The sequence below is a fragment of the Mirounga angustirostris genome, unplaced genomic scaffold, assembly GCF_029215605.1.
Source record: "Mirounga angustirostris isolate CCGP_5_RB_7025 unplaced genomic scaffold, mMirAng1.0.hap1 SCAF_17, whole genome shotgun sequence".
Taxonomy (NCBI): domain Eukaryota; kingdom Metazoa; phylum Chordata; class Mammalia; order Carnivora; family Phocidae; genus Mirounga; species Mirounga angustirostris.
In genome coordinates, this window is record NW_026991725.1 from 13,554,616 (window position 1) to 13,580,282 (window position 25,667).

A 25,667-nucleotide genomic window follows, 5' to 3' on the forward strand; every position below is an offset into this window, starting at 1 on the left:
TCCAGCCATTTCTGATGACTGACCAATGATGGGTGGTGGTGGGAGAGAACCCAAGTGTTTAGGTGTTCAGTGAGCAGACTGTGCTAGGGAGGTGTGGGCTCCAGGTTCCAAAGAAGCTAAAGATGCCAGGACAGGTCTAACTCTGCCCTTCGGTGGCCCCTCCAGCCGTTGCAGGCATTCCAGCCCCCCTCGCTTAGCCTTCCTCCAGACAGATACTGCACCCAGGAGTGTGGGAGCCAGGTGTGGGGTCCCCACCAAGGCTGAGAGGGAGGACGAGGACCTCACTGACTTTAAAGAGTTAGGGAGATACTGGTCAGACCTGTTTGCCTTCACCTCTAGCTGGTGGAACAGCAGCTGCAGGCGGAAGTATTTTATGATGTGTGGCTGTATGCCAGGAACAGTCCTATTTAGCCATTAAGATGTAAAACAACACAGTTTTACAGGATGTTTTAGCCTTTGTTTTTATTGTGGCTTTCTTACTAAGTGCCAGACACCATGCCAAAAGTTAGGCGTGCACTATCTCTTTTAATCTTTACTATAGCCCTTTGACACCAGCCTTCAATGAACTGATTGGAAAACTGAAGTTCAGAGAGATTAAGGAATTGCCCCTGGAATTCACCATAATTAAGAACATCTAGCAAGTGGAAGGCAGGTATATCAGGAATTTCAGAGTCTTGACTCAAGCTGCTCTCTGCTGACTTGCCATGATGCTGTAGCCCACCGGAATCACTACCCAAAGAGCTTGTGTGACAAGCTTAAAAAGATCTAGCTGCAATCTTCCTAGCAGCAGCAAGGCCTAGCCTAGTGTTTTGTACATAGGAACTAAATGGAATTAAAAGGTGCTGACAGATCTCTTCATCTATCTTAAAGTATGGGGTCTTGTGTTGGGACAGACCAAAAAAAGGCAGAGTCAACTTTTTATTCACACCATGGAAAAGAACTGAAGTCCCATCCTCATTCATCAGAGTCTTCTAGTTCCTGTGATAAAGCAGAACTTGCAAAAATCGGATCCCAAGGTGACGTGTTTTTCTTGAACTGAAAGTACAAATGAGTCAAACGTTGTCACTGCTGTCTGAGACAAGTGGTTAGGTGGGCACATTTACCTGCGGGAACAGCCTCCTTCTGAGCCAGTCCCTTGCCGCAGCCTGCTGCCTGCTTTGGCTCCCCACGGTGTCCCCAGCTGCTGACACGCTTCCTGGCACGTAGGAGACTCTGGATAAATCGGTGTTGAAAGTCAATGAGCTGTTCTGAGCAAAGTCTCAGGGCACTGGGATTGGGATAGAGAACACCCACTGAGCATCAGTACTATGCTAAATGTTGGGGGTACAAAGGTGGATTCAGTAAGCTACAAACTTTGCCGGGCCCAGTGCAAAATGGAAATGAGGGTCGCCTGCACCTCATTCAGATATTAAGAATTTCAAGACAGTGACAGCAGGGCGCCTGGGTGGCTCAGTTGGTTAAGCCACTGCCTTCGGCTCAGGTCATGATCCTGGAGTCCCGGGATCGAGTCCCGCATTGGGCTCCCTGCTCGGCGGGGAGTCTGCTTCTCCCTCTGACCCTCCCCCCTCTCCTGTGCTTTCTCTCTCTCAAATAAATAAATAAAATCTTAAAAAAAAAAAGACAGTGACAGCAGAGCGTTAAACCAAATGTGGGGCTCTTCTGAGTAGGGGTCTTGTGTGACTGAGTAGGTTCCATGCCCAGGAAACTGGCCCTCTGTGAATTAGAAAGTTTCTGTTATCAAACGGTTCTCAGCTCAGTGGGCAAGAAAAAAAGCCTACACAATGATGATTTGGTGTGATAGTGTGTTTTGGGAGGGGGTGTGAGCGTTATGAGAGCAAAGACTCATTTAGACCTCACATAGGTATTATAATCTCCTTTGTTTAACCTAAAATACTTTTACCGTATTACCTGTTTAATGCCTTATCAAGCTATAATTCACATACCATGCAAGTCGATTCACCCATTTAAAGTATACCATTCAAATGGGGCCCCCACGGGCGCCTGGGTGGCTCAGTTGGTTGAGCGACTGCCTTCGGCTCAGGTCATGATCCTGGAGTCCCGGGATCGAGTCCTGCATCGGGCTCCCTGCTCGGCAGGGCGTCTGCTTCTCCTTCTGACCCTCCTCCCTCTCGTGCTCTCTGTCTCTCATTCTCTCTCTCTCAAATAAATAAATAAAATCTTTAAAAACAAACAAACAAACAACAAATGGGGCCCCCAGGTGGCTCAGCTGGTTAAACATCTGCCTTCTGCTCAGTTCATGATCCCAGGGTCCTGGGATCAAGTCTGATATCGGGCTTCCTGCTTAGCGGGGAGCCTGCTTCTCCCTCTCCCTCTGCTCCTCACCCGACTCATGCTCTCTCTCTCTCTCCCCCAACCCTGCCCTGCTCCTGATCTCTCTCTCTCTCAAATAAATAAATAAAATCTTAAAGTGTACCATTCATTAGTTTTTAGTATACTGACAGAGATATGTAACCATGACCACAATCAATTTTAGAACATTTTCATCCCTCCAAAAGACACCCCACTCTCAGGAGCAGTCACTCCCCATTTTCCTCCACTCCTCCCAGCCCAAGGTCACCGCTAATTTTGTTTCTCTCTCTCTTTGTGAAATAAATAAATAAAATCTTTTTCTTTTTTAAAGATTTTATTTATTTATTTGACAGAGAGATACACACCGAGAGAGGCAACACAAGCAGAGGGAGTGGGAGAGGGAGAAGCAGGCCTCCCGCTGAGCATCCAGGAGCCCGATGCGGGGCTCCATCCCAGGACCCTGGGACCATGACCTGAGCTGAAGGCAGACGCTTAATGACTGAGCCACCCAGGCGCCCCGCTAATTTTGTTTCTGTCTCTATAGATTTACCTATTCCTAAGAGTGGAATTGTTGGTGATGCTGTGTTACTCAATTATTTAAATAACAGCTTTATTGAGAGATCATCATATATCGTAAAATCTGCCCTCTTAAAATGTACAATTCAGTGGTTTTTTTAGTATATGCACAGGGCTGTACAACTGCTACTACCTAATTCTAGAACATTTTCATCATCCCAAAAAGAAATCTCATACCCCTTAGCAATCATACCCTCCAGGCTCTGGCAGGCACTAATCTGTTGTCTGTCTCTATGGATTTGCCTATCCTGGAAATTTCATATAAATGGAATCATCCTATAATATATGATGTTTGTGTCTGACTTCTTTCACTTAGCATAATATTTTCAAGGTTCATCCATTTTGTAGCACATATGTAATCTCCTTTTTATAGATGAGGAAACCAAGACTCTGGGGAGCTAAATGATTTGCTCAAGGTCACATAGGTGGTAAGTAGAAATATTAGGGTGACCTTAGAGCCAGTTTGCCCAGGACTGTCCCAATTTTAGCACTGAATGTCCCATTCTTGGGAAATCCCTTGGTCCTGGTCAAACCGGGACAGGTGATCACCCTGGGTGGGATTCAGCCTAGTCTGCCTGCGATACAACTTTGTGTGATAAAGAGGTGCAGGATTCTCCAGGTGAAACCAAACCAGCATATCCTAGAATAGTGTAGAAAACTTGGACATTATCTCAATACCCCTTAAACCAATCTTTGTGCTCCTTTCATTTATGTATCTAAGTCTCCACTTCAATATTCCCCAACTTTTGATCTCAGGATTGTAAGTTCGAGCTCCATGTTGGGTGTAGAGATTACTTAAAGATAAATTTTTTTTGAAGATTTTATTTATTCATTTGAGAGATAGACACACACACAGAGCACAAGGAGGGGGAGAGGCAGAGGAAGAGGGAGAAGCAGAATCCCCGCTGATCTGGGAGCCCGACATAGGGCTCGATCCCAGGACCTGGAGATCGTGACCTGGGCCAAAGGCAGATATTTAACCATCTGAGCCACCCAGGTGCCCCTAAAAATAAATCTTAAAAAAAGAAAAAAAAAGTAGGATGCAGTCATCATGACACTTTACCCCTAAATGCCTAAAATATGGATCTTCTAGAAAAAAGACATTCTAATAAATAACCACAATACCACTACTATCACACCTAAGAAAATTAACATTAATTCAATAATGCAATTGAATATATTCTCTATATTCAAATTCCTCCAATGGTCTTAAAATTGTCTTTTTTTAAAAAAAAAGATTTTATTTATTTGTCAGAGAGAGGGAGAGAGAGAGAGAGCACAAAAGCAGGGGGAGCGGCAGGCAGAAGGAGAAGCAGGCTCCCCGCTGAGCAGGGAGCCCAATGCGGGACTCGATCCCAGGACCCTGGGATCTTGACCTGAGCCGAAGGCAGATGCTTAATGGACTGAGCCACCCAGGTGTCCCTTTTTTTTTTTTAAGATTTTAAAAATGTCTTTCATAAGCAGACTTTTTTCTCCTCTAAGGTGCAGTCTAATGAAGATTTACACATTGCATTTGGTTGTTATCTGCTTACTCCCTCTTAGCCAAGAAAAATCTCTGCCTTTTGGTGGTTTCCTTGACATTTTAAGCTAGTTTTTTTTTTTTTTTATACAGGTTTTTTCCAAATTCTGGATTTGCCTGACTATTTCCTTGTTTAGATTCAGGAAAGAATTCTGCTTAGGGGGTGTTGTGTACCTCTTAGTGTGTAAGATCAGTGCCCATCGTCTTACCATTGCTGATGCCGAAGTTTGACTGCTTGGAAGAGTATGTCTACCAGGTCTCACCATGGTAAAGGTACATCTTCCTTTTGGAATTATTAACTGATCTCTGAGATGCTACTTTGAAGCCATGTGATTATTTTGTTCCCTAACATCCTTTCACTCAATAGCTTTAGCATCTGTTAATGGTGGTACACTGAAGCAATTACTATATTGGCAGTTGCAAACTCCCTTATTCATCTACATTTACTAGCTGGCATGCTTTTGAATCACTGTGAACTCATAGATATTTTTACATTTCATTTAATGTGTTATAATCCATTACCATCATTAATTTTTTGATGCCCAAATTGCCCAAATTTTGGCAACTGGGTGCTCCTAAAATCCAAGATTTCAAAGGTCTTTAAAAGCTAATGTATAGGGCGCCTGGGTGGCTCAGTTGGTTAAGCGACTGCCTTCGGCTCAGGTCATGATCCTGGAGTCCGGGGATCGAGTCCCGCATCGGGCTCCCTGCTTGGCGGGGGGTCTGCTTCTCCCTCTGACCCTCCCCCCTCTCATGTACTCACTCTCTCTCAAATAAATAAATAAAATCTTTTAAAAAAAAAAAAGCTAATGTATATGTCACAAAATATGATGGTTTAGGGGCCATGAAACTCTAAAAAGTAGACCATATTCATATATTATTAAATACTTTTTGGATAGTTTGTTGGCATAAAGTGTTTGCTACCTAAAACAAGTTCAGAAACAATCTGTTGACAATACCTTTGATACTCTTAGAAGCTATGTTGTAAAACATTTTCTTTGAACTTGATGTATTGTAATAGGACTTCTTCCTAAGTATACAAACGAATTTTGATCTTTATATATTATTTGAGTTTATAACAAGATTTTAAATGTCTTTAACCCAACTTTCCAAAGTGGCACAGGAAGTCAGAAAATTAATACAGCTGCATTGGATGCTGGAAATTTCATCTCCTGAGCAATGCTGATGGAGTGTAAGAATGAAGGAAACTCAGGGCGCCTGGGTGGCTCAGTCGTTAAGGGTCTGCCTTCGGCTCAAGTCACGATCCCAGGGTCCTGGGATCGAGCCCCGCATCGGGCTCCCTGCTCAGCGGGAAGCCTGCTTCTCCCTCTCCCACTCCCCCTGTTTGTGTTCCTACTCTCTCTGTCTCTCTCTGTCAAATAAATAAATAAAATCTTAAAAAAAAAAAAAAAGAATAGAAGGAAACTCTATTTTGCATTTGGTTGTTATCTGCCTACTCCCTCTTAGCCAAGAAAAATCTCGGCCTTTTGGTGGTTTCCTTGACATTTTAAGCTAGTTTTTTTTTTTATACAGGTTTTTTCCAAATTCTGGATCTGGAGCCCCCAAATAGATAGAATTGGGTTGGGTTGCAAGTCATAGAAGACCAAACAATGGCTTTACCCCCCGGGGACTAAATTTCTTCTCATGTAATAAACCCAAATGTGGTCAGTTCAGGGCTAATGCAGCTGCTCAATGATGTCGTCAAGGCTTCTTCTTTCTTTTTTACTTCACCATCCTTAGTCTGTCGCTTTTGTCCCATTCTAAGATGGCTACTGCACTTCTAAGGTATTGTATCTGTGTCAGGAAGAAGAGGGAAGGGATAAGAGGTCAAACTGAATCAGTCCCTATCAGGAAATGTTCTCAGAAGCCCCAAGCAGATCCTTATGTTTATATCTTGTTGGCCAGAATTGGAACATCATGGTCCCTTTCCCTGCAAGGCAGTCTACAGTAGAAGAAAGTGAAGGAGAAGGGAGCTACAAAGAGCTTTTGGGCGCCAAAACACAGTATCTACAGGCTTGTAAATAGCTAGGTATCTTTAGTGAATATTTCACAAAAGTGACATCTAAATAAGTTACCATGGCCAACCAAAGTCTGTTGCCTTCCATTTATAAAGCAAAAATTTTTTGAGCATCTTCTATGTACTATTACTTCACTGAGAATAGAAAGATAAAAGTGATATATTCTTCATTTGTTCTCTTTATAACAACTTTTTGAAAGTTCCAAGTAGTTAGTAAGTCCCATAGGACTCAGAGGACAAGCAGGTTTGCTCAGCTTTATGTTATCTCTTCACAACAGTTTCACATGCAGTCAAAACAGGAATTGAATCACACCATTAAGATAACTAGCTCAGTCAACTATTCAGTACTCTTTCACGTAAATGGTTCTCCTTCTGAAAAATTATCCTAAATTAAATTCATATTCAGATAGTCTTGCCAAACTAACTTCAGTAGCTTGGTTGGACCAGCATTATTTCCAATGTGTATGGTAACTTGTTAATGTTTATAGAATAATTATGATAGCCTGTATTATACTAAATGATAACAGAGTAATATTTGGGGTAAACTACTTATAAATATAACTTAAAATCATAGTGATATCACCCTAATTCCTTGTCTGAATAGGCAAAGCATAAACATGTAGATTTCCTTAGAGAAAACTGTTGCATTAGGCTTCAAATTCCCTAAGATTTTCTAGATCAGAGATAGGCATACTATAGCCAAGGGGCCAAATCTGGACTGCTGTCTGTTGTAAATAAAGTTTTATTGGAACACAGCACACCACTTGTTTATGTATTGTCTTAGGCTGCTTTGTAACTACAACTGGCAGAGCTGAGTAGTTGTGATAGAGACGATTTGGCCCTCAAAGCCTAAAATATTTGCTATCTGGCCCTTTACAGAAAAAGTTTTACTTACCATTACTCAGCATATATTAGGTGCTCAATCAATGCTTCTTGATTCATTGAATGAATGTATTCAAAGCTTTCACCTGGATATGATAAATCAACAAACCAACAAATCTAAACACAAAGCATTTAATACTTCCCCAATTTATCTGACATTTGCTTGTTTGATTGTAGTTTGCTATTGTTGACAGACCATATGCCTCACAAGGAGCCTCTTAACGCTTTGAGATTCCAGAATGCAAACTGCTCTAGGTCCAAGTTTTCAAAGAGTTGGCCTTTGGGCTAAATATGTCTCATTGACACGTTTTATTTGGCCCACACAATGTTGCTGTTGTTTGTTTTAAAAGTAGCATTAGCTGCCAACATTTAAAAATAAGGAGACTTCACATAATAATCTAAATTTCCAGCTTCTCTTGAAGATTTGAAAGATCAGGCAATGTGAGCATACAATTTGGTTAGGGCCATAACCACCTAGGGCTGAGCAGCTGTTGCCTCCCCAGATGGGGTAAGTGCTCCCCAGTTCCCCACAGTCCCCCACTCGCGATAGTCTTACCCATGGCTGACCCCAGCCAGGTACCTTAGACTTTTGTATTTGGGATCTTCACTCTAGGAGTATCATTTCCTACAAAGGCCCCTGAACTAGAACACTAGTCTACAGCTTCATCTTCTTGGATTGAAAATAGACTGGTACAGGGCGCCTGGGTGGCTCAGTTCGTTAAGCGACTGCCTTCGGCTCAGGTCATGATCCTGGAGTCCCAGGATCGAGTCCCGCATCGGGCTCCCTGCTCCGCAGGTCTCCCTCTGACCCTCCCCCCTCTCATGCTCTCTATCTCATTCTCTCTCTCATATAAATAAATAAAATTAAAAAAAAAAATTGAAAATAGACTGGTACAGATGTAGAAGACAAAACAGGAAAGAATGACAACGCTATTAAGACTGTTACCCTCATTCCCACTAGAACACAACTTTATCCCACCCCCTCTTTCCTTTTTCAAATGAGCTTGAGGACTCAACCTGCTTTCCTTCCAGCTATTCAGCTCCTTCCACCCACTCCATCCCCTGGAGTTGTTTACCCCAGCCCCTGGAGTGCTGTCTCCCCCAGTTCCTTGCTTCCTTGCTGCCCTTGAAAACAAACACCTTGGCCCTTTTTGTTTTTAGAGTTTTACTGTTAATCATTACAGGGCAACAGACAGGAAATAACAAGGAGGAAATCACCAAGTTAAAAAAAAAAAGTTATGGTTCTTACAGTCATAGTCCCTGATTCCCGTGATGAGGTGGCCCCTGGAGGTACCCTATGTTTATTCTCTCACCTTAGGTTCTCATCGCTGGTGGATTGTGTTTTATAGAGGGCCTAGAGATTCCGGAACATCCAAATGGTGCTCAAGAATCGCCTGGAGAGAATCGGAGCCAATAGGTGGCAGCATAGGGTATATCTTTTCAAGCCTTTCTACACCAGGCTGGCGGATGTGAGGCACCCAATTGTCTAGGAAAGGGTGACTTAGTGCCTGGTTAGGACAAGCACTGGGGCTGAGACCAGCAAGAGGAGAAGAGCCCCCCAAGAGGCTCCCAGGCACACTGCTGTCACGGAGCCAAGTGTGGAATTCTTGTCTCCCCGGCCTTTCCCTGATATGGTGATCAGAACCACAGACTCTTAGCCCTGATAAGAAGCTTCCAGTCCAACACCTTGATTATGCTGATAAGCAAACCGAGGTCCTGAGAGGCTGGACTGGCCTCCTATCGGTGCCAGGTCATGAGACCAGTCAGACATTTCTGTAGCTTCATTCGTGCCCGCCAATCCTTCTGGTCTGAACCTCCTGGTTCAAAAGCATTTACTGAAGTCTGCTTAGTATAGTCAAAGACTGATTTTCCTAGTTTTGAAGGTGAAACTAAGGTGGGGTTTTTGGCCTCTGACTGAGCAGGACTTCTTACAGGAAACAGAGACTTAACTGGACACAGGTCAACAAAAGTAAGCTTGGTTTTGGCCTCCACCTACTTAACCCATCTGGGAGAAAAGTGAGGGCCCCTTATCCAGAAGGCGAGTTATGGCTCTCCACACTCTATGCAGGCTAGTGTGGGCTCTAGTTTATGGGATCAGCTAGTATTAACTGTGGCTCTTATCAAGAGTGGCCTAGCGTATCAGGGCTGGGCCATGCACACCCAAATAATTCACCAGTCCCCTCAAATGACATTAGTAAAACCACTCATACTGCTCGAATTTAAACACAAATTCAAACAATTGCATTATAACAGAATCATGTCCTCAGGCTTCAGTTAGTTTAGAGGGCAGTGTCATGACCCAAGGGAAGAGGACTTACCTTTGATCGTGAGGTAGCATTTACTTGAAGGGGTCAGGGTCTCACAGGAGAAATTTGGCTGGAACTACTACCAATAAAAAGTTTTACTTGTTTATGTTGAGGCACCATCCTGGGTGTTTTAGGGTCTTGCTACTCAAACGGTGGTCCTCCAACCAGCAGCAATACCTGGAAGCTGCTTAGAAATGCAAAATCTCAGCCCCATCCCATTCCTGCTGAATCAGCATTTTCATTTTAGCAAGATCCCCTATCGAGGCCCATGCATATTAAAGTTTGAGCTTTAGGACACCCTACAGAAATACACCCTCAAATAGTACCTACCTCAAAGAACTTATGGACTGATTTAAGAGCACAAACCACACATGTGAAAAATGTCTTGAAAGTGACCACTAAGAAATATATCATTAACGCCAGGTAGGCTGACCTAGGACATATAAAATACACACATTGTGGTGTTTTTTATTTTGGTTTTTGTTTTAAGATTTTATTTATCTATCTATCAGAGAGAATGAGAGAGCATGAGCAGGGGGAGTGGCCGGCAGAGGGAGAAGCAAGACACCCCAGGGAGTAGGGAACCCGAGACTCGATCCCAGGACACTGGGATCATGACCTGAGCCGAAGGCAGATGCTTAACTGACTGAGCCACCCAGGCATCCAAAACACACACATTTTGAAAGGGTGCAAAGAACGATTATGGCTAAGAGGTGTCAGTCTGTGAGGTGTTGGGTGGAGAGATTTTGATAAGCATGTATTAATGGAGAGGGAAAAGGACAGGGGAAGGCGTTTCAAGTGGAGAGATCAGGATAAAACCCAGGAGGAGGCAAAGTGTAAATCCTAAGCAGTGGCCTACAGATATTTTATGATTTTATGCAGGTCCCCAGACTTCCCTTGGATCCTTACAACACATCGCATGCTGCTGTGACTCCACATGCATGTAACCTCATCACGTTATGTCTTTTGGTTTCGACAGGGGTTCTCAAGGGAAGTCTTCAAATGTGCTCACCAACATGCAAACTTTTTTCCTTGGGATCAAATAGGCCGGTCCTTACCCTTTCCTTTCTTGTGCAGTTGGCTGTGATTTCTAGCTCTTCTTTTATAATCGGGTAAAAGGAAATTCCTTACATGTGCACTCTCCTAAATTGTTTGAGCCTTTCTAATGTGGTGCAAATCTTCGCTGTAAAGCTCTTAATCAGATCTCATAAAAGATTAGTCCAAACCGTGTTTTCAGTTTCTAGATAGTTAATCATCCTCGAGGGCCAGGAATTAACATGAAAATTGGAAACTTGTATTGTTCCCGTCTTTACGTCCAGATTTAGTTTCAAAGCCAAAGTGATTGCACAGAAAATGAAATCCAGTTTCAGTGTTTATTTTCCAAATGAGCTGGTGTGATTGTATCCCTCTCTTCTTCACACACATATCTGATAACCCAAAGAGTTGACCCAGGGGTGAAACACAGTGGGCATGAAATGAGAGTGTAAGAGCGCCTCCACCGGATGCCCGAGGGAAAGCTGTCCCGCCAGCTTCGTGGAGCCGCACAGGTCAACTGGAGATTCCAGAAAAGAAATATGATAATCTGAGGAGATAACACCCTTTATATAATTCTCTAGAATAATTCCACCATAAGCTCAGGGGCTCTTCCCCTTCTCTGAGCGCTCTTGGGGGTCACTGAAATCAGGCTGGAGGCCCGAGTCTGTCCAAGTGGATGTCGGTCCGCCCCTTGGCTTCAGGACTGCAAATTCCTTTGACCAGCAACACTCTGGCAGGGAGGACCTCGACTGCCCAGGAGCAGCTGACTGCTCATCTCTGTCACAGCCCATCAGCAAGCAGCTTGTCACCAGCTGCCCGGTGCACCCAGAAAAAAAAATGGTTCTTATATTCAGAGAGGTAATTTGAGTTGATAGGAATAGCATCAGGGGAAGAGAATGGCATCACCAAATCAATACTTGAGCTTCACAGATTAATATCTTGGCTCTGGCTCTGAGTTTATATTCAGGAGGCCCTTGCTCCCAGAAAGAGACACTAAATGGAACAGACATTTCATTCCCAACAACAGCAAATTTCCTTTTCTTAATGAGGAGTCAACTAGAGACTTGATACATTAAAGAAAATTCATTGAGAACATCCATTAGCTGTGAATTTTATGTTTATTGTGGCACACCTTTGGGAAATAATATGGAGATGCTGGGAGAAGGGAGCTGCATGCCTGGTATGAATGCTGATTATAGGAATGAATCTTTCTACATCCATGTTCACAGAAGCATTATGCACAATAGCTAAAACAGAAGTAACCCAAGTGGCCATTGATGGATGAATGGTAAAAAAGAAAATGTGGTAGACACATACAATGGAATGTCATTCAGCCTTTTTTAAGGAAGGAAACGCTGATACAAGCCACAACTTGGATGAACCTTGAAGACATTATGCTAGGTGAAATAAACCAAATATGAAAAGGACCAATACTGTACGATTTCATTTATATGAAGCACCTAGAGTTCATAGAGACAGAAAGTAGAATGGTTGTTTCCAGGGCCTGGGGTGAGGGGGTGATGGGATTTATTATTTAATGGGCACAGAGTTTCAGTTTAAGAAGCTGAGAAAGGTGGGGTGCCTGCGTGGCTCAGTCGGTTAAGCGTCTGCCTTCGGCTCAGGTCATGATCCTGGAGTCCCGGGATCGAGTCAGGCATCGGGCTCCCTGCTCGGCAGGGAGTCTGCTTCTCCCTCTCCTGCTCCCCCCCCCTTGTGCTCTTTGTCTCTCTCACTCTCTCTCAAATAAATAAATAAAATCTTTTTTAAAAAAAATTAAAAAAAAAAAAAAAGAATCTCAACATCATTGGTTCCAAGGAGATTTCTTGGACAAGTTCAGTGGAGTACAAGTGGTTTAAGCCCTGATTGAGTTTACTGTGGGACATAAATTTATAATCATAGAGGTTGACAAACTGATTACATATCAATCAGCCGTGCAAAACAACACAGATTGCAACATGGTGACATAAGATTCACCAGCTAAGCAGTTTTCCTATCTTGTAGATCAGGGCTTTTCAAACTTGAATGTGTACGGGAATCACCTAGGCATCTTGTTAAAAATGCAGATTCTGATTTAGTAAGTTTGGGTTGAAGCTTGAAATTCCACTTATCTAAAGGGACCCCATTTTAAGTAGCAAGAGTGTAGATCTTTCTTCAGTTAAGATTCCTGTCCACACCTTGGAGGTAACGCCCCCCTCCTCAAAACTGAACATAAGCATCTCCAGGAGATGTCAAGGAGAGTCTCTGGGTGGTATTAATTGTTTCTGGGATTCTCTCACTTTGCTTATTACTACCATCAAAATTCACGTTTCTGGGATCTACAACCCCTTCTTTTTCTTCAGCCCAAGCATGGACAAAACATAAATAAATCACTTGCCCTTTAGGTATAGGCCAGATCAGCTGCAATTTCCAAAATCATGCTCACAGGAAAGAAGGAGAAAGGAAGGAAAGAAGGAAGAAAGGAAGGAAGGAAGGGATGGAGAGAGGAAGAAAGGTAGACAAGCTGTCAAAACAGACAGAAGGAGGGAGAATGGAAAATAAGACAAAAACTAAAAGCACAAGAATTCTGAAGTCCTCTATAAGAATCCTTCAGTGACTATCCATTGTTTTCAGGCTAAAAGTTCAGACTCCATAGGAAGGGCTTATCAGGGCCTGATGAGGTCCCTCTCCACCTGTCCTAACTCCTCTCTTGCCATTCCCCTCCATGTTCAGCCACAATGAATTCTATTCTTCCTTGCCTTTACAGTTCCTCTCTTCTTGATCTGGAACCTCATCCCCTCCTTGTATCACCTGGCTCAGGCATTGTCTCTTCTGAAAAGACTTCTCTAGCCATGTTGCCACCGTCATTTCCTCCCCTCTGTGCTGGGTTGTCTTTCTCTGCCTTCAACTGCACACAGTGCTTACCTCTATCATAATACTTCACAGTTATGTTTTAATTGTATTGGACTGTGAGCTCTTTGGGGTGGGAAGATGTCCTTTGTCCCTAGCACAGTGTCTAGAACATACGAAGTGCTCAAACAATGTTTGCTGGAAGAATGAGCAAATGCAAAAGAACTGTAACATTGTGTGACATTTGAAGAAGACATTGCTTAGTTCCTAAAACACCATGAAGTTGCCCTCAGAATGACTTTCCTAAAGGTCAAACACGCTGACACCAATTTCTGTGTTCCAGCAACTGCAACTAAACTCCCCTAATTCTGATAAGTTGTATTACCCCAGCTTCCTCATTTTATAGTATCCTCTGGAAGACCAAATGCAAAGAAATACACATGGTGGTAACAGTAGTTTTTTAAATGGAATTTAGTGGAAGGCTAGAATCTCTTTGAATATTAGTATGCTGCTTGCATTCTTCTTATTGCCAGTTTGGCCCTAAAGTAAGTCTGTAAAATTGCAAAGACTCCAAATTGGAGGTCTCTGGGCATCTAGGTGTTACTAGCAACTTCCAGATTGGTATATTTATGCATGTATCTGAGCATTTTTCATAGTTTCTGCCTGCTTTATGCAAAGTACTATGCCAGGGGCTGTAGGGAACTCCTCCTGCCCTCAAAATCTTTGCCCTTTAGTGGCCTGGTCTATGCAATTCAATTTCATGGTCTCAGCACCCACCTATCCCCTGGTCAACCTCTAGCCTCCATTTTTCCTGTCAACTCTAGACAGATGTTTCTAATAGCCACGGAGCTTGCCCACGTGAATGTCATGCACACATCTTAAAGGCAGTATGTCCTTATCTTTCCTCCCAAACCTGTTCTTCTTCTACTAGCTACTCTGGTTAATAGAACCCTCATTTCCTTATCTACCCAGGCTATTGATTCCTAAGTCAAGATTTTTTCCTTTCTGACGTCATCCCCATCAATCAATTATCAAGTCTTACTGATTCAATCTCTCAAGTCTTCCTGAATCCATTCTGTTCCATCTTTTTCAACTATCACGACTTATCACTTCTCATCTAGATTATTGAAATAAGCTTCTTGCTGCTTTCTTTGCCTCCAATCCTTCCCCAGGATAACCCTTCCTGCAGACTGCTGCTGGAATGTCTTTCTAAAGCCCAAACCTAATATTGTCCTTCCTTTACTTAGTCCTTCAACAAATCCCTTTTATCTATAAAATAAAGTCCAAAGCCCACATGGAGAGCTACAAAGCTCTACGTGACTTACCTTTTACCCCACTCCTCTTCTGACACTCTCCCTATCCTTCCAGACCAAACTCCTTTGCATTTCCTCAGCACACCATGCTGGCTCCTCCTGCAGGGACTTTCCAGATGCTCTAAAATTTCAGCCTAGAAAACTCCTGTTATCTTTAGATCAAATCAAGTATCATCTCCTTTGTGAAGACTTCACCTCAGAGCACTCAGTGCATGCTTCTGTGAGCACTTCCCATGTTGTATTATAATTATTTTTTCTATGCCTCCTCCCCTCTTGGACTGAGCTCCTAGGATACAATGACCATGTCTCACTCTGTTTTGTATCTTGGCGTTTGACACAGTACTTGGTGCATATCAAGCCTGCCATAAGTGTTCAATGAGGGACTGATCGAATAATTGAATGAATAAACAACTGACTGTGATAGAAGTCAGAGTAAGAGCAGTGAGAAAGATGCAAATAAACTGCTCCCATAGGGTGTTTAGGGGATTGGGTCATATTTATTTGGGAGACCAAAAAAACCACTGTGTAATCGTAATCTTTCAATTTAATCCTATATATTTGTTTATGCCTTAAAGCAGGATTTACTCGTGACCCACTCTTTCTCCAACTTCCACCCCCAAATGACACTAATTTTACCTTCTGGCTCTGGTGTGATAGACCTTTAGTTCATATAACATATATGATATTACATATAATAATCTGGACTCATGATAATTTACCTATTTATAAATGGAGATTCTTTCTTTTTCTAAGAAGGATATAAGGGGCAACCTCACAGCTGTGTATGTGTTCCTACTGTACCTTCTTGTAGAGAAGGTACCCAAATGTTTGCTGAATGAAGATCTAAAGGATTGCCTAGGCCCCACTGGTACTTTTGAGTTGCTTGGCAAACACTCATACTCCTTGAGAACTAGCTCTGGTACTAAGCCGAAGCACCCTCCCTACCCTGCATGTCTGACTGCATTTCTGTCCATTTTCAGTTCACTTGGATTATATCTTGTTTCACATAGATCTTTTGAACTTAGAACACTGAAGGCCTGTGTATCTTCATGGCTCATAGCTCCTGTAGTGCTGATCTACCCTAGTGTGGTTAATGTTTAGCCCCGTTTTAAACCACTGGTTGAATGTTCTTAAGACTAGAAGAATAACAAGCACATGATAACAGATAGCTTGGGTTTATGTAGTGACAGCTGCTTTGTGGACAGCACCTCAGTGATCCGTTTAGCGTTCCTCTCAGATATATGTCACCCTCCATTCCAAAAAGAGAAAAGGAATCACAGAGCCAACCCAAGGGCAGTTCCTGAGGGTCCTGATCAAGAAGTAAAGTCTACTAACCTCCAGGACTTTCCTATGGGTCTGTTGTATATAGGGATCCTGCACAGAATCTGGAACCCAAATCTCTGGATTCCCAGACCTGTGCTTGACCTGTGCTTGACTCCAGGTAGTAATGAATATCTATGTTTTCTGCAGGTTGAATTGTTCCCTCAGAGCAGAGTTATCATTTTATTTGCTGTCTTTTCCTTCTGCCATGGACAATTATTGGTGGCTGCGCCCTTCTCTCTTCCTAATAGGTCTCCAGATTTCTGAGCCACGTGGGAAGGGCCCAACTGTCTTTCATCTAGGGATGAGTTCCACTGGCTATCAGCTCATCCATGTATCCTCTCACACTGAACCCCGTCGTGGCTTTAGGGACGGCCCGTCACCTAAAATGGTGTAATCTGAGTGATTCTTGGGAGTTTGCAGGGAATGTTGGGACTTGGACTCCTTTCAGCCTGGTAAATGGTACGTCTTATTTCCGCTGAGGCCATAGTGAAAAGCCTGAAGCTGGCAGGAGAGAGGACGGGTTGCGTCATGTGGCGTCAAAAGAATGAATCCACCCAGAAGCAGCAGAACCAAGAAATGGATCCCTGTTGTTTGAGTACTGGATTAAATTGTGTCTGGATCCCCAGTGAGCCGACAAATTCTCTTTATTGGTTAAGCCTGTTTGAGGTTGTTTTACTTCACTTGGATCATTAAACTTCCTCACTGATATGCCCTAGTTAGATGATAAACTGTCACAGCAGAGACCATATCTATCTTGATCATTGTACCCCCTGGTGCACAGTAGGCATTCAATAAATAAGTTTTGAATGGATACCTGCCGGCTGGGAGGGACACGTTCTATAAACTCCCTTTACTCCTTTGACTACTGAAGAACCTGGTGTTCCTTTTTTTTTTTTTTTTAAGATTTTTATTTATTTATTTGAGAGAGCAAGCGAGCACAAGTGGGGGGTGGGGAGCAGAGGGAGAGGGAGAAGCAGGCTCCCCGCTGAGCAAGAAGCCCAATGCGGGACTTGATCCCAGGACCCTGGGATCATGACCTGGGATCACGATCCAGTGTTCTACAGGAAAGTAGTGACATGGACCTAGAAGCCAGGGTCTCACCTCAACCCAAGGCTTTTTCTAGCCACCAGGAAGTCTCCCAGTAAATATGTTGGGGTCTTTGTAGAGACCCCAACATAGCAGTTCCCCCCACTTCTCTCCGAGTTTTGAACTGAAGTAGAGGACTGTTGTAAGCTAGATGAGGGGCAAAAATAACCTTTACTACTAATAAAGCTGATATTAGAGAATGTGGCTGAAACTGTCAGACAAATGATCTTCCCAATACTCAAGCTCAGAATTAGACAGACATGGACACTCAGTGATAGGCAGGTGGGCCAGAAGGGCCTCCCCTTCTCACCCTAGAGGAGCAGTGTTGACCCCCAAGAAGAAAGGAAGAGAAGATAGCATAAGACAACAGTTTCTCCTTGCAAACTCACCAGTCACAGGAAACCACTCATCCTTCCCAGGGAAGGATGAGGGGGTGGAGAGAAGCCAAGAGTGTTATGCTAATTGGGCTCCTTTCACAAGGATGAAAACAGCTAGAGTAGGAAGACCAAATCTCCGTAACCCTTGTCAGCTATGATTTGGTTAGGTCAGTTGATTCTGCCTTGTTTTCAATCAAAATGGGTTATTTTCCAAAGTAGAGGAATTAGCTGTCTAAAAGTATCATTCTCCACAGAATAACTCGCACACTATGGTAATATCAAGCTCCAGAAGAAGTCAGAGATCTTCATTTAAAATCATGCAAAATTCACAGGAAGAAATAAGAACTCACGTTAAAATCACACAATCAGGGGCACTAGGTGGCAAACATCCTTGTGCTTGCTCACCATGCCCATCAAAGGCATTTCAAGAGCACTGACACCTCACACTTCCCACACCGACTGTCAGTTTCTCGCTGATCTCAGAGCCACACGGTACCTATTAGTCACCAGGAGAGCCCAGCCAAAGTTTAACTCCTTGGTGACACAGGGGAAACGGTACTTCCAATTGGATTCCAGGAAATCTAGGGAAATACTAGACAGGAAGTCTGTTACGGTGTCCCAAATTTTCCCAATGTCAAGGCTGGGGTTGGGAGCATTTTTCAAAACAAACGGTCAGTCTAGCAAATGATTGTCTGCCACTTGCTTTTGGTTTCACTCACCAGGGCACTTTTTCCTGCTTCCGTTTTTTGGGTTTTTTTTTTTTCTTTCTTAAGGTAAACATTTACCATCAAGGCTCCAAAAACCATTGTTTGTAAATTTGAAGTTTGGGGACAAATGAATTACCAGATCAACTAGACATTTGCTACATATGGTAGATTTGGTACATAATGGTACATTTAAAATTCAACAAGTTTTATTGAAAACTGTGGTGTTGGCTGTTTAATGTGACTCTGAGCACAGTGAGAACCAGGATACCCTGAACGCAGCACGGATCTCCTCCTGCTGCTAACACATAGCTTTGATCTCATCCTGCCCAGCTCCCTGGTGGACTTTTTGCTAGAGGTCACACTAAGTAGGTTTTGCTGGCCAGTTCTGGGAGAGAACCCAAGCTAACAGTGGAAACCCATAACATAGCAGAGTGAGACAGTATGTTCCCATCTTCTCTCCTCATATGCAAAGCTATTTTCTCATCTGTTACCTGCTCCTATTTTTACCATCAGCAGCTCTCCGATGCCACTTTAGCTATTGATAATTGGCAGTGAGTTTTGCAATTTAACAGCTGCCCAGAATCAATTCCGAAGAACTGCACAGAAACCACTTCCCAAAAAGCAAATATGGGGGTTACTCAGCTGCTTACCTGCCCTCCAATCCCTTTCTTAGCCCACACATCATCTGCTGGAAGAACCTGAAACTTGAACCATGTGCCTAAATGCCCAGTTCTAAGTATGCTGTAGATATTTGAGAAATTCTCTTATTGATTGATGATTGACTAATATATGCCTAGAGGAAGGGAATGGGCAGTTCCATGAAGAGTTGCTGTGTAATTCAGAATGAAGGGCATTCCTGCTGACTCATAGCTCCTTTCTAATTTCAGTCCAAAGGCCCCAGGGAAAGATTTGGTAAGAAAAGTGGCCTCAGAAAAAAGCCAGTGAAGTATGTTTGTTCCCCAGAAGAGAAACAATAGGGAATTGCCAAATGTGATGAGCTCACCTCTGTCTTTGCTGGTTACTGCGCTCATCAACAGTACCAATGAGGGGTCCTCTGTGAAACTGAACATCCCACCCCACCCAGGCCGGTTGGAGACACAACCCAAGGCTCTGGTTAGCTTCTCACGGCTTCTGCTCATATGCAGCATGGAGGGAGCCAGTCCTCTTAGCATGACCTCTAAATGACACTTCCTAATACTCAAGATGGTGGGGTCTCCAGTCACTTGAGAAATGGGAGGCATCTATTTTTATAGAGACATTCTGTCATCTGGACAGCCTTGGGTAGGTGTTTTTTCTGTCTTTCCTCAGCTCCTAATCTGGTGGGTTTGGGGCAACGTTAGAAGAAATGCTTGCTAATGCAAGAGGGAGGGCGAGGGGAACAGTCAGCTGGAGCCTAGAGCTGCTCAAGCTCCCGGAACCCTCAGCGTGCTCAGGCAGAGATTTATGGGCCTGTCTTTCCCTCGTGATTCCACATCGCGCCTCTTTAAACCGGCCTCAGCCGAGGAGCTATCATGGGGCCTGGTGTTTACAGCAGTGACTGAGACAGCACAACCATGGAGATGCCAGCCCTGTTTGTATACTGACCTAATGGTCAAGGATCATTCCCTGGGCCCGAGAGCAACCTTTATTCTGTTTCCTTTGTGCAAAATGCCAGGATACCCCTGCCTTAAAGAGGTTGACTCTGTTGTCAGCTATGGGAAAAAACAGCCAGAGTTGCTATTTACACCCTGAATTGCAAGCTGGGTAAAAATAGCATTAGCAGCTTGGTCCAGCTTCAAACCCCACTGCAGAAAGAGATTATTTTTGGAAGAGAAGATTTTCCTCCCCACCCACAGATCTGAAAATGGTCACCTCCCGGGAGGAGAAGAGGAGAGACAATCCCACGCAAAGGTGAAAAATACCCCCTTCTCCATCCGCCTGCCCAAGACAGCACAGCAAGAGCCAGACGAGAAATGCCTTCCCCCGACACCAGGTCAGGCCTCAGCACAGACCTGCAAGTGACCTAGTTCAAGGTACAGTGGGAATTAATTAACTTTGACTACAGTGAGAGGAGGCAGCTGCCTGAACCTGGATGCGGCCACCACCCTGTTGACCGTTATGATTGTTAGGCCATCTGTTTGCCTTTCAAAACAGGAAGAAAAAAGAATTGACCAGGGGCGCCTGGGTGGCTCAGTGGTTAAGTGTCTGCCTTTGGCTCAGGTCGTGATCCCAGGGTCCTGAGATTGAGCCCCGCATCGGGCTCCCTTCCCTCATGAACTTGCTAGAGCTTAAGAGCTGGGGTCTGGGGTCCTGGGGATCTTTCTCAGGGTCAGGAAGTGACCCAAATGACAATCGGTGGAAAGAAAGTCCACTTTTTCCGTGAAGAAGTACTTGATAGATACATCTGAGTGTCTAAGGTATCTATTATGACACGTATGTAATTGAAGAGATCTACCCCTGCGGATAGTCCCCAGGATATGTGAAAAATAGTAGAGAAAAATACCAGACCAATAGTGTCTTTAAATTGTTCTGTAGTCTGAAAGTGCCCAAGCCATCCAGAGCTGAGCCTAATAGGTGCTTAGTAAATATTTTTAGGAGGGACAGGAATGGATCTTCCATATCCGTTCTCCACCTGACCCTCTTTCTTCAGAGATCCAGGAACCAAAACGAATCTTCCACCTTGAGGCAACATACCCAGGCATGCCTAACCAACTAAAAGAACGAACAGAAGATTCCAGCACCTCCCAGCAACACACACGCAGACTGCCATCACCCCGACTCAGTGCGGGCACCAGAGTGGCGGCGAGGGAGGCACGGCCGGGGAATGAGGGGGGCGAGCCTCGGGCACAAAGGCAGCTTGCTGCAGCTGGCTTTCCTCAGGCTGCCCACAGCCCTAGGTTTTAGTCCTATATCTTTGTCACCTTCTAGCCCTGCCACTGTCACTTCACCTTTTTGAATCTCACTTTTTCCCTCTGAGAAGAGGGGTGATGATACCCCCCTGTTAGGGGTGGGTGAGGACTAAATGAAGCGGCATATAGAGCGTGTGTTCCGTGCCCGGTACAGAGCAAGGGATACTCTGAACGCAGCGTCCGGGAGCAGTTGTTTTTCCTGTGGCGCAGCATGGGCCAGATGTGGGAATCTATCCTGCTTCCAGCTGCTAGGTGATGGCGTGTCTACCAAATGGCTGAAGTCTGAACTCCCTGAGCAAGGCACTGCATTAACAGAAATGACCGAAAACTTTCTGCCACATGATCAGGCCTCTCTGCACCATGCCCTTCATTCGCTATGGACCTTCACCTCTTTGCTTCCACCTTTCTGTAACACCCACTTCCCCAAGCCTTATCAGGAAGCCCGAAATAGGTTCTCCCTCCTCTGACATCTCTGCCGGCGGGGAGCTCTGGCCGGCGCAGGGCTGGCTCGGTTGAGGGAGGCTGCAGAAGGTAGCCCCCACAGCCCGTTCCAAGTCACCCTGGCAGGGGAGAGTTACAGCTCTGCTGCATCAGAGCTATTTAAGCTATTTGTGTTCAGGGCTCTGAGACTCCCCAAGGCCCTGGGAAGGTCGGCTGCACATCCCTTTGATTGGGACCGCCTCAGGTTTCTATTTCCAAAGTTGAGAAATCCAGATTGTGCTGACTCCGGCCCAGGAGCGAAATGAGCTCAGGTCTGTCTCTCTCGCTGACCTCTCGCTGAGGATTGTAGGCCAAGGTGGCCAGGCTCTCCCCTTCAGCCTAAGTCAGCCTCCTCCTGAGTCAGCTTTCTTCACCTCCCTATTAATAGCCACTGCTTTGGCTGGCTCCACTCACAATATGATTACAGTTTAGTAATACATCTCAAATAAGGAAGCAGCAAACTTCCTGGAGCTGGGTTGCCGAGGGCCGGTAGAGCTCACACTCAGTCCCAGAAGGCAGAGCTGGGGGCTTGTTTTCTGCAGAAGGAGCAGCTGGATACAGGTTGGGTGACTACGCCATTGGCCTCCAGGACAAGTTGCTGCTTTGGGATTTCTGTCTTGTTGAGCTGCCCCCGGTTTAGGGTAGGAGACAAGCATGCAGGGTAACTTTCATTTTATTGGAGCCTTTATTCCCGCAGATATTCCGGGACAGGGCTGCAAAAATGTGGCAGTTATGCAATAAAAGAGAGTCAGCTACCCTGGATGGAAGTTCTGGTCCAAGCTGGGGTTTGGTCCAAGCTACTGAGGTCACCTTTTCTCTGACACTATAATAACACGGTGGCTTTTTTAGAGAGGCTCCGACTGTCTGGATGGGACTAGGTGCTGAGAGCAGGCTGAACCCCAGCAAACAAATTGTTTTCAGGCCAGCCCCCTCTCCCTCCTCTGTCTCTCCCCAGTAAAAGCAGCAGATGCGCTAAACAATGTTTAGTGTTAAATTCATACTGTTAAGCAACATAGTCAGGTCACCCTGCAATGTGTTCCAGCATTTTTGTTCTTTGTGAACCCTGGATGGGAAGAACACACAAGTTTAGGAGTGAGATGCCCCGGGTTCAAATTATGACTCAGCCTCCTGGCTGAGAGGGCTTAGTAAATTTATTCTACTTTTCTGAACCTCCATCTTCTCATGCATATAAAGGGGATAATAATCTCTCCCGAAATGGTTTTAATACAAATGAAATGAGACAACTTTGGAAAAGATGCATAATTCAGTACCTGGGATATAGTAGGTGATTAATAAACTCTTAATTTTCTTTCCAGAAAAATGAAAGGCAGGAAACGTGAGGGCAAACCAAGGCCATCCAAGCCTCTCACACTAGTGGACAAAAATGACCAGCATCTCTAACTGTGCAGACCCATGACCTAAACATCTCTGATATGAAGGCTCACCGGAACAAGTTGAACTTTGTTTCCCTTCTCTAGATTCATACCACTTAGAAGTCCCACACTGAGGCCCAATCTGGCCTGCAGTGCATCTTGCTGAGGCTGCAGTGAGGAGTCTCCTGGCTGCATTTTTCTTCCCTAGGAACCATGATCACAGTTCATACACGAAGGATGGCATCAGGAAGAATGGGTAGGTGAAGGGGAAGGGAGCGGCATATATCTGTTCCACTGTAGTGGGCTTATCTATATTTCAAGGTCTCCCTGAAAAGAATCAGGTCAACCAAAACTCAAGAGTAAACTCTGCTATCAGCAAGGCCAAAGGAGAAACAAAATATCATGTACGCCCTGTTTTCCAAGCTGCTGAGAAATAATCTGCCCCCAACTCCCCAAACACTTGCTTATTAGGTGGCAAATAATGGTCTCTTTAACCTGGTACCAGCTGGCTTCCCTCAGCCGAAGGCTTCAAGTCTGGGGGGGAGGGGGTGGACTTCATTCCTGCTACAGCTTGCTTTCTTCCTTCTAGCCAACAGCCAGCATATATCTGATGGGAGCCAGAGCTCCTGGCAGCACGAAGTGGGGCAAGCCTTAGCATGACCTGCCCCACCGTGATCTGCCCCCAACTGGGCACTGACTGGGGACTGGTGTGTGGGAGGAGAGAGCTAGGGCTAAATTGACTTAGGCTCATTTCCATAAAAGCAGCCCAGAATTCCCTTCACCTCAGTAGGCCAAGGAATAGGACTTCCCCTGACACCTCTTGGATAGCAATCCTTAATTCCTCTTTGAACCTATCCTTGGTGTTAACTCTAACCTGATTTTACCTATATGCACCTGTTGAGGGGGATGAGTACACTGTAATTTATTCACATGCCACAAAGACCACCTGATTTAAGGATCAGCCGCCTGGACAACATTCACCCCTTCAGTTGTTCAACAAATAGTTCTTGAACATTTCCCTCACACCGTTCTAGGTTCCAAATACACACTGGTGAATAAAACAAAGACGGTCTCGGCCCAAGGGGGAGAGCCTGGCAATGACTATGAAAATTAATAAATATGTGATTACAAATTGTGAGAAATGCTATTGAGAAAGTGTCAGGTCCAGTAACAGAGAGTCATGGGGGGAAGGGGTGTCTCATTTAGATGAAGAAAGGCCTCTCTGATGCGGTGACATTTAAGAACTTGGGATTTCAGTGGCAGTTGCCCATGAAGGTCTTCCCTCACTACTCCCCTGAGTTTCCTTGTGTCTTAGTGAAAGGTTCTAACAGGAATGAAAGTGTATCTCAGCCAGGGATGCAGGGAAGAACATCCTGGGAGAAGGGCAGGGGTTACAAAACCCTTCTTCCAAGCCTCCTGCTGTGGATGCATTTACTTCTCTTTCCTTTCTGCCCCACCCCCACATCCATCTGTCTTCTGTCCAGAGCCTTTCTGGTAACACTTCTTGCTTCCCTACAATCTCTTCCTTGTTCCTGTCCCCCAGCATGTGCTCATCACTGTGAGCACACTGCCCTCCCTGACGCAGCCCAGGGAAGCCCTTCCTGTCTTTGAAAACAGTTTTCTCCATGGTCCCCGCAATCCTGCCCTTGAATCCCCAGACACCAAATTGCTCTGACCTACAGGAGATAAAACTCGCCATTCGTACTGGGCCAGCAGGTTCATTACAGAGACTTCTATCTAGAACTCTTTATCTCTAAATTAGCATTAGCTAGGTCATATCCACACCATCCACCCCCCACTTGAAGGAGCTGACCCTCTAGAGTGTTGTGGAACCAGCCTAGACATCAGAGCCAGACAGACCTGGGTTTGAATCCCAGCCCCCCCTTTTACCAGCTTTGTGACCTTAGACAAATAAGGATTCCTCTCTGGGCCTCAGGTTCTGCATATGCAAGATGAGGAGGATAATACCTACTCTGCAGAGTCGGTGTAAGACTTAGTCAAGAGGTACACGAGATGAATGGAATGTACTAGGTGCTCTACCAGTAGGAGTGTTTGTTATTATATTGGCTATAAAATAACTGTGTAAAATTTTGGCAGTGCCCCTTTTAGGGAGGGAATTGATTGCTCTGTTAAGAATGGTGGCCAGGTCTTCTTTTCACCAACCATTTGGCTACAGTAGCTTTTTCATCTGTGTATTGCTAAGAACCAGGTGAAAGGACACTTCAGGACATGGTTGGTAGAGCTTATGACTCTTGCTATCAGGCAGCACTGCATTTAACTCTCAGACAGATGGGAATGTTTTCCAAAGCATCCTTGAGCAGTTGTCACCATGCTGCCCCAGCAGGATTGTTCTTGTGGTCACACACATTTTACTGGGATTCCTTCACTCATTCAATCGTTAATTTAAAAAATATTTACAGAGCACCTACTATGTGCTGAGTACCATTCAAGGCACATGGATACGGAGGTGAGAAGACAAAGTCCTGCCCCTCATGAGACCAGCTATATGTAGAGATCGAAGAAGAAAGAAAAATAGTGAGAAGAGGGAGGGAGGAAGGGAGGACAGAGAGAGAAATGATATGAAGAGAATAAAACAAGGTTAGAGAATAGAGTACAGGGGTGGGGGGCAGGAGTAATGAGGTGGGGTTG

General features: G+C 44.6%; 1 protein-coding gene across 2 annotated transcripts in view; it reads right to left on the reverse strand.

Moving 5' to 3' along the window:
• Positions 1 to 905: 905 nt before the first annotated feature.
• YPEL2 (yippee like 2) overlaps positions 906 to 25,667 on the reverse strand; it is a 99,449-nt gene continuing 74,687 nt past the window's right edge. The window contains exons 6-7 of one of the 2 annotated variants that reach the window (XR_006793275.3): positions 7,318 to 7,390; positions 906 to 6,199 (exon numbers count right to left, since the gene is read on the reverse strand). The gene's annotated coding sequence lies outside the window, so the exon portion shown is untranslated. Of the gene's footprint in view, positions 7,391 to 25,667 lie in introns of both variants that reach the window. The other variant, XR_008507191.2, reaches the window with a different exon arrangement.